The sequence below is a fragment of the Triturus cristatus genome, chromosome 7 (genome assembly GCF_964204655.1).
Source record: "Triturus cristatus chromosome 7, aTriCri1.1, whole genome shotgun sequence".
NCBI classification, from domain to species: domain Eukaryota; kingdom Metazoa; phylum Chordata; class Amphibia; order Caudata; family Salamandridae; genus Triturus; species Triturus cristatus.
The window spans coordinates 1,625,457,960-1,625,463,025 of NC_140590.1; positions in this window are offsets into that span (position 1 = coordinate 1,625,457,960).

The window sequence follows — 5,066 nt, forward strand, 5'->3', positions numbered from 1 at the left end:
GTTTGCTTGAATCAGGACTGTGCCGTTGGAGTAGATGGTCACAGAGGTGTTCCCGCTTCTCGTCGTACAGTTAGGTGTTCTTCAATTAGTAAGTTCTAAACTCCTCCTGTGCCATGGGCCTGTTCCTGAGGGTTTTGCAAAGTTATGCAATGACCCTGTATCTACTTCCAATTGATGGTTTGGTTTGAAGGGCTGTCTGTGCGCAGTTCATCTCCTTTCTGTCCCCAAGTCTTTTGAATTTGGTTTTCTATTCAACTATATTTAGCAGTTGCCCTACCGGTTGTTTATGGGCCTGATGAAAGTCCTTGAACGAGATAAGTGCATTTGCTTCCTATAGTTAGCCCGTTTATTGGACTCCTGCTACAGCTCAGCAACTACAGAGGGTATCAAGTGCTATCACACCTGACAGGGAACCAACCATAATAGCAAATCAGGGTCATGTCCAGTGCCGGATTAAACCCTGTAGAGGCCCCTAGGCAGTCGAAATTTCAGGGTCTCCCATACCAATTATCTCCTAATACGTTTTAAATTTTACCAACCAACAATTTTAATAAGCCAATTTTAGTAAACAAAACTTTAACAATTAATGTTATTAGAACAAAAAATACTTTTTTAAAATTTTAATAACCAACAAAACTTTAAATATTCACTTTCCACAATTTGTTTGTGGTGAAATCTTTCCTTTTGCAAGACGTCGTGTTCAGTGGCCAACTCCGAACTCGCGAGACACACTAACTCACAGAAAGCTTAGTTTCTGGAGGATTCTCGTGAGCGCGCTCTAGTGGGATAACATTAAACGAAGTAGTGTGCACGTGAGCCACTAGATGGAGATGACCATAACTACTGTACATTACACATACGTAGTTTGCACCAGATTTTTTTATTAACTACCAGCTGCCGGAAGATGAGTTTTAAAGAGACAGACTGTTATGTGACTGATGTCTCTGGTTTATGTACTTTAAGTTGTTAATGGGTATATTTCGTTAATACAGTATTTTCTCTCTAGAGTCTTTAATGTAACGTTTTCGTTTCTTTGAGTTGATTAATTTTTTTCTATTGTTTGAAAACAATTTAAGAAAGCTTGATTGTAATTTTCTTTCAAGATCAAGTCAATATTATTTTGATCTGTTGGCGCAGGGCTCCTAAAAGGAGTGGGGCCTATAGGACGGTGCCTACTTTGCCAATTTTGTAATCATGAACTGCGCATATCCTACTGCCAAAGCCAGCTTTTGATATGACAAGCCTAATATTTTCTACCCACCATTTTAATTTGGGGCATTGTGGTTTCTTCCATGATATGCCACCCCATATTGCAGTAGCTATGGTTATCAGTACCAACGCTATTGCCATATAACTTGCTTCTAGTGAAGGAGGCACCTCTTATCAACTATTTACCCACTGCAGCTGGCCTGCAAGATAATAACTTTCCAGGTCTGGTACCTCCCCTTCGTTTGATTGTAGGTATATTCAGTTTTGTCATGGCTATTCGCTTCCTTTCGATCCTCCATATTATTTGTCATTCATCCCTGTTACAGAAAAATCCTAGCAGCAGGACCCGCGGGATATTTGTAGAGTAATATTACAGTCTGAGGAGCAGTATTATTTTTGTCAGTGCAATTCTCTATTGCTATATTGATATAGGCCCATTTTTCAGAGTACATACCTTGCTCGCCTGTAATGCCGATTTCTCTCTATGTTGCAAACACCTAGGCATTCAAAGGTGTGCAGGACGATTGCACACCAGTAGCTGTTGCCCAAGTTGGGGCCTTTGTTTGGCATATCGCAGCAGGAATATGGAGGACGTAGAAGTCTTCATGTGTAATCCTGACAATAATCCGAAAGAGTGAAATTGAGGGTCTATTGCTCTGATTGCAGATTAGAGATGTACACTAAAACATAATCTGCATAAACAGATATCATGTGAGCTGTGTTGAAAAATACGATTCCCCAAGGTTTGGCATTCTATGCACCCACCAGGCCAGGGATTCTGCTAAAACAATAAACTCACAGAGAGATGAAATTCGGGTAATGCAGTTTATTGCATGACGCGCACAGAGTAGGAGCAGCTGTCGACCCCTCTAGAGGAAATTGTAATTGCTACCTGAACATTACAGCCCACGAGCAGAATTGCAATGACCATGTAACAGATTACAGTTTTCTCGTGGAACACACGAGCCCCAAGACACAGCATACCCCCCTCTTTGCAAAAGAGAGCAAGGCCAGCGAGATAATGGATTTTACGGCAAATGTGGCAAACCTATAATTATGCAAAAATCGCTGCACAATCACATAATTCTGGTAGCCCTGCATACTATCGACCCCTAGTCCTCTTCCACTTTCATTAACAGTGATTCAGACTGGTAAATCAGTGAGTAAAGGTTGTAGGAGAGCACATTCAACAGATCAGCCTTGATGCGCATGAATGGAACACCGCTTTTTTCTTCTGTAAGCTTGTAATTGGTTCAGCCACAGTGTCAAAATTCTGTAGAAATTTTGCATAGCTTTCACAAAGTCCTACACATTACCTGACTTCTCTCTTTGTGGGGAAAGGAGCTTCTCTAATGACTTTAACCAACCTTGTCTGGGACAAACACCGCACTAATGACATGCCCTAAATAGTCAAAATGTTCCTGTCCAAAAACACATTTGTCATTTCTCTGATGTAAACCGTCCCCTTTCTGCCTTTCCACAACAACATTGACAGTATGACTGTGCTCTTTCCAGTTATTTCAACCACAAGAACATCATTCTGGAATGTTCAAACATGTTCCAAATTCCCTAGTATTTTTGCCATTACTCGCTGAAAAACAACAGACACCAATGCCAAATAGAAAGGTATTCTTTTGTATTGAACAGCACCATCAGATGAGCCAAATGACATTAAGTGGGGCTATGAGGAGCAATTTATGATATGCCGACCTGAGGTCCAAACATCTAAACACAAGGGCATTATCTACCTTGACCAAAGTTCATCACCACTGGGTAAAGGGTGAGACTCTACCAAAAATACTGGTTCAATGCTCTAAAGTTGATACAACCTCTCAAGTCTTTGTTCTTTTTCTTGCAACTCCAATAGGGGAATGACAGACTAAACTATCCACTGTCTCAATAAAGACTTCAGACTGCAATTGGCAAAGCAGGTGGGACAGTTCTTGTCTTACACAGAGTGGAGCATTTCTTAGCCTGTGCTTAAAAGGTATGGAGACCTCCTTAAGTTTATTTTCTGATTCAAAATCCTTCAGAAGACCCAGATCATCCTTAAAGACATCTTAGTGAAGTTCTTTAAGTTTGAGTTTATCTGAAACATGCAGTAACACTCTTTTCATTCACATCAGCCAGTCAGTCAGTCAAAAATCTTTATTCAGCTTAATGACAGCCATAAAAGAACAAATAAAACATAATTTTAACAATAATACGCATATTAAGATTTTAACCAATGTGAATGATACCCAAGAATTCGTTTTCCGACAACATTACGAAGTCGAACTGCAGCGGAGATATACTTATAGACCATAAGACAGGTGAATTCATTATTTAAAAGAAGTAAATGACATAGTGCAGGTTGACACTTTCTAATATTTAAAAATCTTAATAATGGTTTTTAAAAAGTGCGTCTAGGGTTAAAATACAATTTACAAAAAACATAAAGTGCAAGGTGCTTTGTGCAGAAGTTGAATTACATGGACACAGTTCTAATTTGGCATCACAATATGCATCACGTGGGTACGATACCAGTAAATAAGCAATACCCATTCTGAACCTAATCAAATAAAACATCTTTGCTTGATTAAAATAGAATGAGAAATAGGATTCAATTCGTGGGGAGCTAATTAGTAGTGAATGCTCAACGACCCTTTTTTTTACCATCTCTTGGCTATCTCTTTCATGCTTCAGGAGTAAAAGAAAATCACTTTTGAGCTTGGCCTTAGGAATTGCAGATATATTTCCGGGACTGTTAAAACAATCCTGCAATCCCAACTTCTCCAATTGTTCTTGCAAGTAAGAGAGCCATGGTATTTTTTTTTAGCATAATCCAGTTTTAAACAATCTAAAATTATGTCACGGTTCAGGACTGGTTCCTCTTTTACCCAGATGCTACGCCAAAGCATCAATGGTGCTAATTGCATGCGAAAGGATAATGGTATAACACCTAATTCATTATGACGCATAGTGGCAGGGGTGCTTTTAGGTAATATCAGCACACGTTTTAACATTAAGTTCTCAGCTTTTTGGAGACCCGATATGTTTGAGCAACCCCAAACTCCAGTGCCGTATAATGTAACGGCGCATGTTCTTGCTTTATAAATATCAATAATTACTTTTATGGGGCGAGAACCTAATTTTTTTGTAAATCTAAAAATGGCCTCCATATTTTTATTGAAGCCACCCAATCCTGGCATTAACTAGGTGGGACCAAGAGTTTTTTTCATTAAAAAGAATGCCCAAATAGGAAAAAATTGGAACCTGACATAATATTTCGTTCTTTATGTAGAAAGTTTTCGTCTTAAAAGGAGCTTTTCCTGCTACCAAGACGTGTGACTTGGCAACATTTGTTTTTAACCCAAGGTCGCTCATAAATTCGTTAAAACTGATTAAAAACCTTTGTAAGCCCACCCCGGTTCTTGACATTAAAACGCAATCGTCCGCGTATAACAGGGCTGGTAAGGTCCTACGGCCTATTGTTGGTGCATCTATGTTTCCAATTCTGATATGGCTTTCTAAGTCATTTATATATAGGCAGAAAAGGAAAGGAGCAAGTACGCATCCCTGTCGGACCCCACAATCCATCTTTATGGGCCGGGTAAGCTCGCCAGATGCTCCATAGCGTACTCTACCTGTGACACCCTGATGCATTGCAGCTAAAAAATAGACAATGGAGGGATCAATGCCTATAAGGAGCATTTTCTCCCACAACAGCATTAGGCATATTCATAGAAATCTGATTGTAGACTTTTGTTCCTCGATTCCCTAATGTTTTGCATAATTCACATAATGACAGTGTCCAGCTTACCTTGGTGCAACCTCCTGATTATGTTCTTTCCTTTAAAAGCAACATAAACCTTACC